Consider the following 12,926-nt stretch of genomic DNA (forward strand, 5'->3'; position numbering starts at 1 on the left):
ACAATAAAGTAAGCTACAGAAAAGAAAATGTTATTATGAAAATGAAAAGGAAGAGAAAATTCAATTATAGTACTACATTGTAAAAACTCTGTGTATAGGCAGTGTTCTCAGTGGTCCCAGGAATCTGCCTCTTGCTTCAACGGTGTTCAAACAGAACAGACTCAAGAATACCCCTTCTTCCAGCCTCCTACCACCCTCCAACCTCTTTCCCAGTTGCAAGTTTTGGAACCATCTTCTCAGCCATCCTCTACCTCAGAACCAGCTAACACCATTTTTTGACCTTAGACCCTTATTGCCAATCAACTGTGAGCTCTCAGAATTATTCCACTGAGGTGAAGACCACCATCAACCAATGATCAGCATGCATCTATGGGCCTCCTACACCTACCTCTCTCTGCGGTTCTATTTCCACAGTGACAGTATGGCTCTGGAGGGCATGGGCCACTTCCCGAGTCAGCTGAAGAGAAGTACAGGGCACCAAGCAAAATCAAAGCAGTAACAGCACCGTTCTTCAGGACATGCAGACACCATCCAAAGATGAGTGGGTAAAACTCCAGAAGCCATGGAATCTACCATGGTCCTGGAGATGACCTCAACTCAGCCTTTTAGGAGCTACACTCCCTGGGTTCTGCTGGCACAGACTCCATCTCTGTGACTTCCTGGAGACCCATTTCGTAGATGAAGACATGAAACTCATCAAGAAGATTGCAACCACTTGATTAATCTCTACCAGGTAGCTGGCTCCCAGGCCGAGCTGGGTATCTCTTCAAAATGCTCACCCTTAAGTACTACTAGGCATCTCCAGAGCCCAGCAAGCCTGTCTGGCATCACCCTGATGCCAAGGCTTCTGCCTAATCCTCGCCCTGCAGCCATTAGGCAGCTTTTTAACCACCTGGAGCCCTCTACCTAGCCCTGGCCAAATGGAAATAAAGCTTTCTGCAGGGGAAAAAAAAAAAAAATCCACATACAAGTAGATTTGCACAGTTCAAATCTGTGTTATATAAGGTTCAAATGTATTTCAAAATGAATCCAGATTTCTCCAGTAACCCTCTCTGTACCCCATTCTGGATCTAAAACAAAGTTAAGTATCCTTCTTTTCTCCCAAAGCATTACCCATTCACTTGTAGTGAATTACCCATACACTTGTAGTATTTAAATTGTCTATTTACTCCTCAGTGTCTCCCACTAGATTTAAATTTCTTTTAAGGCAATGGTTTTAAACTGAAAGTGATTTTTGCCTGCCAGGACACATTTGGTAATATCTGGAGACCCTCTGAGTTCTCACAGCTGGCAAAAGGGTGCTACCACTATGTAGTAAGTAAGGGCCTATGATGCAACTAAACATTTTACACTGCACAGGACAGTTTCCTATTAGAAAGAAATATCTAGCCCAAAATTTCAGCACTGTTGAGGTTAAGAAACCCTTCTTTAAGGCAAGACCAACCACAATCTTTATATTCAGCACCCATGGCAATATCTGGTACATAGTAAGTGTTTAATAGATGCTTATTGAACAGACTCAAAAGATATTGTAGGTTAGAAAATTATGCTCCATTTTCTATTAATTTGAAAATTGCTTCCCTAATCTTCCCAGGTTGAATTTGCTCCTCCATCATCTATGAGCTATATTCCCTTAAGTCATCCACCAGACTGCAGAAAACCTCTCTGCATTAATATGTTTTTTAGATGGTGACCTCTACCAGGCTTAAATATCTTTGCATCTCAGTCAGTTTTTAAAGATTTTAAAAGCGTACATAGAGAAATAACATAATTGGGTGACTTGTTAGGAATGCATAGTTCTTCTTAGCTCCAAATCCTATAAGTCATGTAGCCACAGGGGGACCTATAAGCAGCAAAGTGTAAAATCAGCGGGGGGGTGGGGGGACTGGTCCTGATATACACCACTATTTTTTATTGTCTAGTTTTCTATTAAGTTAGCCTGTAATATTCCATTGTATATAAAATATTATAGCTATTTCTACTCAAGTTTCTCCTAAACTTAGGTTTTCCCATTAAGGTTGTGATTTTATTTTCATCCGTCTTTCACAATTCTAAAGAAGCTTGTTGCCAAAACTGGTGTCAGGACACTCTACTGTAAGGACTTTCTTGCTTTTCTTGCAGAGGTATAAGCAAACAGTCTCCTGTGAACTTGCTTCAGAAAGAGCTGTGATTTTTTTCTCATTGAAAACAGATGAAATAGCATCAAGGGCCATAATTGGTTGCTCACATTCAAGAGCAAGAAAGTGAAAGTCTTCCTCATAAAAGGCATTTAAAAATGTCTGTTAAGTTTTATTAGGTTATTAACAACATAGCTTCTTTTCATTAATATTTTGGTTTTATAGCAGTCTAATACTCTACTACTGATAGAATAATGGTAATCCTCATGTCCCCCCAATTTTTTTTTAAATAAGCAATCTTTTATTTGTGCCTTCATGTCTTTTATCAGTAATGAAGATTTTCATTCTTTTCTATTTTTCTGTGATTCTAGTTAGGTGTTTATTAACTTCTTTCTTTTTTTTAATTTTGTTTTTATCTTAATAAACATATAATGTATTTTTATCCCCAGGGGTCTGTGAATCGCTAGGTTTACACATTTCACAGCACTCATCATAGCACATACCCTCCCCAATGTCCATATATGTCCCCCAAATTTTTGATGAATTGTAACCTGTTGTACTCTTTTCTTAGGTTAGTATCTCAGCCTTTCTTAGACTGCTCAATCCTTCTTTCTAGTTTAAGATTTAAGTAAGATGTTACCCTCACATTTTTTAAGCACTAGATTAATGATCATTTGTCATTAGATCATTCTTTACATAGAAGAAAACATCATTACAACTTCCACTTTTAATGTGGAAAAAGGGGAACCCTCCTACATTGTTGGTGGGAATGCAAGCTGGTTCAGCCACTCTGGAAAACAGCATGGAGATTCTTCAAAAAGTTGAAAAGAGAGTTACCCTATGACCCACCAATTGCACTACGGAGTATTTACCTTAAAGATACAAATGTAGTGATCCAAAGGGGCACGTGCACCTGAATGTTTATAGCAGCAATGTCTACAATAGCCAAACTATGGAAAGATGGAAAGAGCCTAGATGTCCATCAACAGATGAATAGATAAAGAAGATGTGTTTTATACACACACACACACACACACACACACACACACACACACACACGGGAATACTATGCAGCCATCAAAAAATACAAAGTCTTGCCATTTGCAATGATGTGGATGGAACTCGAGGGATTATGCCAAGTGAAATAAGTCAATCAGAGAAAGACAAATATCATATGATCTCACTGATATGAGGAATTTGAGAAACAAGGCAGAGGATCATAGGAGAAGGGAGGGAAAAATGAAACAAGACAAAACCAGAGAGGGAGACAAACCATAAGAGACTCTTAATCTCAGGAAACAAACGGAGGGTTGCTGGAGGGGAGGAGAGTGGCAGGGATGGGGTGATAGGGCGATGGACATTAGGGAAGGGTATGTGCTATGGTGAGCACTGTGAATTGTATAAGACTGATGATTCACAGACCTGTACCTCTGAAACAAATAACACATTATATGTTAATTTTAAAAATGAGCTTAAAAAAAAAAACAACTTCCACCTTTAGCTATGATAGAATAGCTACTAGCAGTTCAAAATTCACACCAAAAACAACTAGAAAAGATAGATATTTTTATTTATTTGACAGAGAGAGAGAGAGAGACAGTGAGAGAGAGAATACAAGCAGGGTAAGCAGGAGAGGGAGAAGCAGGCTTCCTGTGGAGCAGAGAGCCTGATGTGGGCTCCATCCCAGGACGCTGGGATCATGACCTGAGCCAAAGGCAGACGCTTAACCACGAGCCACCCAGGCGGCCCCAGAAAAGATAGATGTTTTTGAAAAATCATTTTAGAGATGTTAGAAAGCTTCAAAGCAGTCAGGATTTGAAAGCCCAAGCACTCAAAGAAACAAAACAGTTATTGGAATGAGCTTGACATCCAATGTTCCAGTTTTCCCCTTTGAGACATTTGCTAAATCTTTAGGATTTGGTCAGTATAGACAAGAGGCTGGTCAGTAAAAGAAGGAGAAATTAGCAGATGAATGGAGCACTCAGTGGTTTCAAATTGCTGGAGAAATAGTTTGAATTCCAACCTGACAGAGGCAGCCAGGAGTTGAGAGACCAAGAACCTGTACTGAAGAAAGGAAATTTTTTAATAAGTGGGTTATATCACATTTGCATGAGGAAAAAAGAAAAAAAATCTTGACTTTTATATCACATCACACACACACAAAAATCCTTTCCAGGTATATTTTAAGTTTTAGAGTAAAGTTCATAAGTGAAAACATCTACAAGATATCAAGGGAAATTATATTAAGGTTGACAAAAAATTTTTTAATAGGATCTCAAAAGCACTAACCATAAAAGAAAAGATTGATCAACTGGGTTACATTAAAATTGAGAATTTTTTCCCAGAGGACATCTTTAAGAGAATTTAAAAAGTAAGCCATTGAGTGAGAGAAAGAAAGCATTTTCAATTCTTATATCCAGCAAAGGACTTGTATCTAGAACATATAAAGAGCTCCTACAAATCAATAATAAAAAAAATAGGCAACCCAATTTACAAAATGAATAAAAGAGGGGCACCTGGGTGGCTCAGTGAATTAAGCCTCTGCCTTCAGCTCTGGTCATGATCTCAGGGTCCTAGGATCAAGCCCCATATCCAGTTTTCTGCTCAGAGGGAAGCCTGCTTGCCCTTCTCTCTCTGCCTGTCTCTCTGCCTGCTTGTGATCTCTCTCTGTGTCAAATAAATAAATAAAATCTTTTAAAAAAGAAAAAGAATAAAATACTTTTACAGGCACTTGATAAAAGATGATATCAAATGGATAGTAAACATGAATATGTGCTAAAAATCATTACTCATCATGGAAATGCAAAGTAAAACTATAATGAAATAATACAATAATGGCTAAAATTAAAGAAGGATAATACCAAGTGTTCATGAGATTTTAGAAAACTCAAACTCCTATAAGGTATTGTGAAAATGGGAATTGGTACAACCATTCGGCAATACTGCTTAGGTTAAATACATGCATAACTTATGATTAAGCTCTTCTATTCCTATGTACCTACACTGCAGAGATACAAAAATATGCTCATCAGAAATACATGCTCATCAAAAGACATTTATAAGAATGTACATTGTAACACTATTTGTAATACCCCCAAACTGTAAACAATACAAATGTCTTTTAACAGTAGAATGGATTAACAAACCATAATACATTTTTATACCAAGAAATATTAACTAGCAATGAGAATGAAGTATTATTACCCAAAACAATATTGATAATCTCAAAGAAGGAAAGCAAACAAAAAGGAATACAGACTATACAACTTCATTTATTTAAAGTTCAAAAACACAGAATTAACTGGTGGCAAAGAAGTCAAGATAGTAGGCAACATCTCCTGCCTTTGGGAAGGGATGTTAAGAAGTAGAAAAGGCATGAAGGAGGATTCTGAGCTTCTGATAATAACCCATTTCTTGATCTGAGTAGTGCCAATGTAACCACTAGTGAAAAAAAATTCTCTGGGCTATATTCTTAGGATTTGGCATAATGTTATATTTTACATATGTATATTTTAGCATAAAGTTTATGCTTTAAAAATTCCATTACAAATCACATGACAAAACACTGTTCATGTCTTGGGAAAAGCCCAGAGAAGTTATATTTAGTAGTCAGATTGCAAAAAGAAGTGTTGATCTCAACATATTATTTGTTTTGATTAAGGTATCCTTTTCTTCTTCTTACCACATATTTTTACCACTTGACATTACATTATATAATAAATTGTTTATTGTTTGTCCTCCCTAACTCGCAAGTTAACTACGTGAAGGCAAAGAGTCTGTCTATTTTATTCACTATTTATTCATACTTAGCATCTAAAATTATACATTCTAAAAATCCTTCTCAATATTTACTGGAGGAAGGAAGGAAGCAAGCAAGCAAGCAAGCAAGCAAGCTAGTTATGGGCATTAGTGGTCATTGATCCTTTCATTCAAATTTTATTTGAACTTCACATACACTGAACCGCATAGAAAGTCCTCAATAATTCCAGATCTTAAGCAACCTGCATGAGGTGGGCAATAAATAATTAAAAATGTTAAAATTCTAGAAGATGACCCCTTTACTCTGCTTAATAGCTACAATGAAGACACATAGGGAGAAAACCAGAAAGCATTATAAGGGATTTTTTTTAATTTGAGGGAATTCCTTGCCAGCCAGATTCCTCTCTACAAAATATTTAGTTTCTCAAAGGGAGAAAATAGTTCTCCCCTATCATTCAGAGAAGAAGAGGGACGAAAATATGGCTCAATGGCTATAGTATAATGACAGGACGAATGTCCAGAGTAATGTGACCATATGCTGATTGGTGTACACCCCTAACTGAACCACAGAGCAATGGTAAAGTACTGTTGCATTATGAGCCCAACCTTATGGGCCTGGTGGCCCCAGAGCATGTGAGCTCTGAGCCCAGATGAGCAGCACAGATGGAAAGCCAGAGAACTCAGGGAAAATCTGTGCAGCCTGCCTGGCATGGGGTGAGACTGTAAATGTGGCCCTGAAAAAGTGGGCAGAGAGAAGAAGCAGCAGTGGCCATTACAGGGCCTTACAGGGAAAGAGAGAGTCAATTAAAACAAAGAATAAAGGAGAGAGAAACTGGAGCAGAAAGAAAAAGCTAACAATTAGAGCATTTTCAGGAGAAAGGGAAAATTAACATGTGTCCATCTGTATCCAGGGAAACAAAGCCGAGTTACATAACTGAGCACTAAGTAAAGATTGAATCACTTTACACAGAAAGATATAGGAAGAGGAAAGAAGAGGATGAGTGATAAAGGCAGTAGATCAAATGCTCAGGTACCTTTCCTCATTCAGAGGGCAAAGCTAAATGCACGTTTGTGGTGCACTCTAACATCACTGATGTTCAATTTAGCTACTTAGTAAATTAAGTTATTATTTCATTTTAAAGCTAATTTTAAAAAAAATTAGTAAGTCTTCAAAAAGAATCCTAAAAGACCATTAGTTTAATACATATTTTTTTTAATTTCCAAATTCCAGAGGACCAATGCCCAGTAAGCCTGTACAGAACAGAGGCATGTAGAGAGGAAATGGGAATGTTATGTGACAAATTCCCTAAGTAAGGGTGATTAGAGGGATGCCCATGGTCAAGATCATATTTGAAAAAGCAGAGTGAAACCTGGTACACAAATCTTCTTCTTTTGTACCCTTATTCTATTCAGTTAGGGTTTGGTCTTTCTTCATAAATATGGCTAAAACTAGTACTGAAATTTTCAGTGGGTCAATAGACACTGCTAAGAATTCAAAATTAAAACTAATATTAGAACCTGTTAGAAGCTTCTTTTTTAAAAATGCAGGCTCACGTAAAACATACCCTAGGTAGGTTATTAAAGCTCTAAGCTGAAATAAGTTTTTTTCCATAGAAGTTAAAATGTTAATGAAATGTCATTACCAGGGGCAAGGGGAAGGAAAGGATTAAACAAACTACTGTTGTGTAACTCCGACTTAAGGGACAATATCCATGATGAACCTATTATCTCTGTTTCCAGGCAAGATATTTACTGAATCTACTTTTTAAACCAGCCAAAATTGCAAAATGCAATTCACTCTTTAAATAATTGGAAATCAGTATTGTGAATGGATTTTGATTGCTAGAAAAAAAATGTTAGCTTTTTCTTATTAGCAAGGCACAGCCGAAAATGAAGATGGAAGACAAAATATGGACTTATTAATGGACCCTGGAAAAATAAATGAGGTTTTCTTAATTTCTTAGTGACTGTGGAGAGAGTATTTATGTCAAAATGAAGAAGACAGTTCTGTCACAGCTCTGAAAAGTAAGTAGGAAGGATATAGAAATGAGTACTGAATTAGGTCTTTTCTTTCCTCCCTAGCAACTTTTTAAAGACTTTAAAAATTTAAAAAAAAAAAAAAACGAAAAACAAAAAACACTAAATACTAAATCACTTATTCAGGATTTATTTTTCTTATATTTGTTGAAGTCTTAAATATCTAAGAAATATGTTGATTCTAGAGGTCAACAGTCTTTTAAGGTATGTAATTTGGTATAAAAAGTTGGGTCTTGGGGTGCCTGGGTGACTCAGTGGGTTAAAGCCTCTGCCTTCGGCTCAGGTCATGATCCCAAGGTCTTGGGATCGAGCCCCGCACCAGGCTCTCTGCTCGGCGGGGAGCCTGCTTCCCCACTTCTCTCTGCCTGCCTCTCTGCCTACTTGTGATCTCTGTCTGTCAAATAAATAAATAAAATCTTAAAAAAAAAAAAGTTGAAAATTAACAAGTCAAGAAATGACAGATGCTGGCGAGGATGCGGAGAAAGGGGAACCCTCCTACACTGCTGGTGGGAATGCAAGCTGGTGCAACCACTCTGGAAAACAGTGTGGAGGTTCCTCAAAAAACTGAAAATAGAGCTACCCTACGACCCAGCAATTGCACTCCTGGGTATATATCCTAAAGATACAAACGTGGTGCTCCAAAGGGGCACGTGCACCCGAATGTTTATAGCAGCAATGTCCACAATAGCCAAACTGTGGAAAGAGCCTAGATGTCCATCAACAGATGAATGGATAAAGAAGATGTGGTATATATACACAATGGAATACTATGCAGCCATCAAAAGACATGAAATCTTGCCATTTGCGACGACGTGGATGGAACTAGAGGGTATCATGCTTAGCGAAATAAGTCAATTGGAGAAAGACAACTATCATATGATCTCTTTGATATGAGGAAGTGGAGATGCAAGGCGGGGGGGGGTTAGGGGGAGGTAGGAAAAGAAAAAATGAAAAGATGGGATTGGGAGGGAGACAAACCATAAAAGACTCAATCTCAAGAAACAGACTGAGGGTTGCGGGGGGGAGGGGGGACGGGAGAGGGTGGTGGGGAAATGGACATTGGGGAGGGTATGGGCTATGATGAGTGCTGTGAAATGTGTAAACCTGACGATTCACAGACCTGTACCCCTGGGGATAAAAATACATTATATGTTTATTAAAATAAAAAAATTAAGAAAAAAAAGTTGAGTTTTAAATCTGGAAATGGAAAAAAAGGCTCTGCTCCAGAATGAACCTATAACTGGTTGGAGTTGTTTGCTTAACTTCTGAGTGTTCATTTACTTATTTGTAAAGGAGAGAAAATATTGAAAGTCATTCTTCCTGTTCCTAGCATCTCATTTCTTGGCTGGACATTTGCTAACTTGTAGATGCTCATATGTCCACTACAGGGCTGCCACTTGAGTAAAGAATGATGAGACAGTGTATCAGGCTTTTCTAGAGAAACAGAACCAATAAGAGATAGATCGATCTATCTATCTATCTATCTATCTATTTATCTATTCGCCCATCTAGAGATTTACTATGAGGAATCAGCTCACACAATTATGGAGGCTAAGTCCCATTATCTGCCATCTGCAAGATGGCACCCAGGAAATTGGGTGGTATAAATTCTGGTCTAAGGACAGAAAAAGATGAGATGTCCCAGCTCAATCAGTGAAGCAGGTAAAAAGGGATAAACATCTCCTTCCTCAGCCCTTTTTTCTAATCAGGCCCTCAACAGTTTGGATGATGCCCTCCCACATTGTGTAGGGAAATCTACAAAGTTTACAACTCAGATACTACTGTCATCAGGAAAAACTCCCACAGATACACACGGAAACAATGGTTAATCTGGGAACCTGTGGCTCACTCAAGTTGACACATAAAATTAACCATCACAGGCTGACATTAAAAGAACTTGGCAATAGTCCTTTAAGAGACGAGGACATACTTAAACAGAGACTAATGCTTACTTCCTGCCTGGAGAACTATGAATACAAAAGTCTGGCTAGAGCACCATAATATCAAGGAAAGAAGAGAAGGTGCAGTGGGCAGCTTCCTGTAAACCAAGTGGATACACAAAGCTCACCAGAATTAAGCTATATTTAAGTTATCCTCTTCCAAGTGGTACCTTGTGTCAAAATGCTATGAAGTATTGCCAAAGGCAAGAGCTTGAGAGTTAAGGAAATGCTTCACAAAAGGTCAGCAAGGGAATTCATTTCAGCTTCAAGGAATGATACTTAGTCCATTTGGGCTTCTGTAACAAAAATACCATAGACTGAGTTGCTTATAAACAACAAGCATTTATTTCTTACATTTCTGGAGGCTAGAAGTCCAAGATCAAGGTGCCAGAAGATTCACCATCTCATATAAGCCCACTTTCTTCTAAGGGCAGGCAGGACTGCCATCATTCTCCAAGTCTAGTGCCAAAACTAAAGCTAAAGGGCCATATGGAAAGGTCCACTGAGAAGCAACACTAGAAGTCCATGGATTGAGAAGCAGGGGTAAATTATAATAGCATATTCTTATTGTCTTGAATTTATTTCCTTTTCAGAGTGTTAGCTAAACCCCATTCCAGTAATTGATCCTATCTAATAAAACTACCTATATGGTCTCTTTTCCTTCCTAGCGCAGCCACGGCTCATGGTCCCAAGAAACATCTGAAGCGTGTAGCAGCTCCAAAGCATTGGAATCTGGATAAACTGACTGGTGTGTTCACTCCTCGCCCATCTACTGGTCCCCATAAGCTGAGAGAGTGTCTTCCTCTCATCATTTTCCTAAGGAACAGACTTAAGTATGCCCTAACAGGAGATGAAGTAAAGAAGATCTGGATGCAGCGTTTTATTAAGATTGATGGCAAGGTCCGAACTGATATAACATACCCTGCTGGTTTTATGGATGTCATCAGCATTGACAAGACCGGAGAGAATTTCCGTCTGATCTATGATACCAAGGGCCACTTTGCTGTTCATCAGATTACACTCAAGGAGGCCAAGTACAAGTTGTGCAAAGTGAGAAAGATCTTTGTGGGGACAAAAGGAATCCCCCATCTGGTGACTCACGATGCTCGCACCATCCGCTATCCTGATCCCCTCATCAAGGTCAATGACACCATTCAGATTGATTTGGAAACTGGAAAGATTACTGATTTCATCAAGTTTGACACTGGTAATCTGTGTATGGTGACTGGGGGTGCTAACCTGGGAAGAATTGGTGTGATCACCAACAGAGAGAGACACCCTGGTTCGTTTGATGTGGTTCACGTGAAAGATGCCAATGGCAACAGCTTTTTGCCACCCGACTCTCCAACACTTTTGTTATGGCAAAGGCAACAAACCATGGATTTTTCTCTTTCCCGTGGAAAGGGTATCCGCTTCACCATTGCTGAAGAGAGAGACAGGAGACTGGCGGCCAAACAGAGCAGCAGGTAGAATGGTCCCTAGGTGACGTGATTGGAAGTCTTTATACCTAATTAAAGGTCATATAGCACGGGGAAAAAAAAAAAAAAAACCAACCTATATGGTGTCAATTTGTTTTGGCATTTTTCAGTGTTCCTACTCACCTAGAATTGGATAAAATATTTTCAAGTGTATCATTTTGTAAAGCTCTCCAGAGTGAAAAATGAGGTTAGTATAAGGTCATAATTTTGAAGATGAAAGTATTAGTCTTACACTTTTGTTCAAAATTTCTATAATGATCTGAGGGGGGAAAAAAACCCCTTGTCATTACAAAATGTGATCAATGAAAAATGTCATCCAAACTTTAAAACTAAATTGATTAGATTGGTTAATTGATAATCTCAATTTTGTTCTCACATGGCTTCTGTTAAATTTTCAAGCCCATCTCTAAAGAAGATCTGTCTGGTACTTACTAGTCAATTTCCCTGTCAGTACACTCTTGTTTTAGGAAATGTGGGCCCCAGAGTCCCTACTGAGTGGGCAGGAAACTATGTGCCCGTGGGTCTAGTTCACTGGATGAGGGCAATTACCTGACCTAAATTGGACCAGTTGTTATTTCTGTCAAAAATAATCCAAGGACTCAAAAACACTTGTCAAACTCTGTTGGAAGTTTGACCCAATACAGTTGCAATACCAAGGTGGGGATAACTATGTTAGGTTTATAAGCAAATGGGGCAGAGGAAGTCTATCTGAAAAAATAGAATTATGAAGCAGACACACACAGAGGTTATCTTAGCAGAGAGATCTCACAGCCTACAAGACAGAGGGGAAAGAGACTGCCTTGATTTCTGTTTTCTCTATTCTGCTTCCAAACCAAGTGACTGACAGCTAATTTATTCCTTTTGATTCTAAAAAGATGTTCTTGCATACTTATAAGTTAGACATTTTAATTATACCAACAAGTGGTATCTAAGAGCAATCATTTTGCAATAAAGAATAGATTTTACCATCTCTAATTCTGTAATTCTATGATGACATTTTGTATACAATCCATATTTAGAAATGAAGTTAAACCAAACCCTCATAAGGATCCTATCATATAGGTACCATTGTAATCACCACTTTATAAATGATAAAATTGAGTAACAAGAACTAACTTGTCCAATGTCATTCAACTAGTGTTTAAGGTCATTCAATTAGGATTCAAACATAGACTTTGCGGCTCCAGGTTTCACACTCCTAAGAAGTATATAATTTACAGCATATTAATTGTTTTTCTATGATCCAAATAATAATATTTTAGAGAAGGCTTGTGGTAACTCATAATCTATCTAGAAATTGCATTAGGCAGAATAAATTTTAAAAAATATAGCCATTAGAACAAGCCTAAGAAAACTATAAGTATTTGGAATTATGAGTTTTATATGCAGATTAAAGTCATAAAACCTTTAACCTTCCTTTACAGAATGCCTCATTGACCAACATTCCTCAGAAGAATTACAAAGAAGACTGATATATGATAAAATCATTATGAAAATTAGATTTATTTTAATTTTCCAGTGAATAAGCAAACATGAACTACTGAGTAATAAGACCAAATATTTATTAAGCACTCAAGAGAGTTTGAGTATAGTTC

General features: G+C 37.9%; 1 pseudogene across 1 annotated transcript; it reads left to right on the plus strand.

Moving 5' to 3' along the window:
• Window positions 1-3,470: 3,470 nt before the first annotated feature.
• LOC308344291 (small ribosomal subunit protein eS4-like) lies at window positions 3,471-11,323 on the plus strand (annotated as a pseudogene). Its single transcript has 2 exons — window positions 3,471-3,487; window positions 10,522-11,323. The product of its transcript is annotated as a small ribosomal subunit protein eS4-like (transcript).
• The last annotated feature ends 1,603 nt before the right edge of the window (window positions 11,324-12,926 follow it).

Source organism: Martes martes, assembly GCF_963455335.1.
Source record: "Martes martes genome assembly, chromosome: 6".
NCBI lineage: Eukaryota > Metazoa > Chordata > Mammalia > Carnivora > Mustelidae > Martes > Martes martes.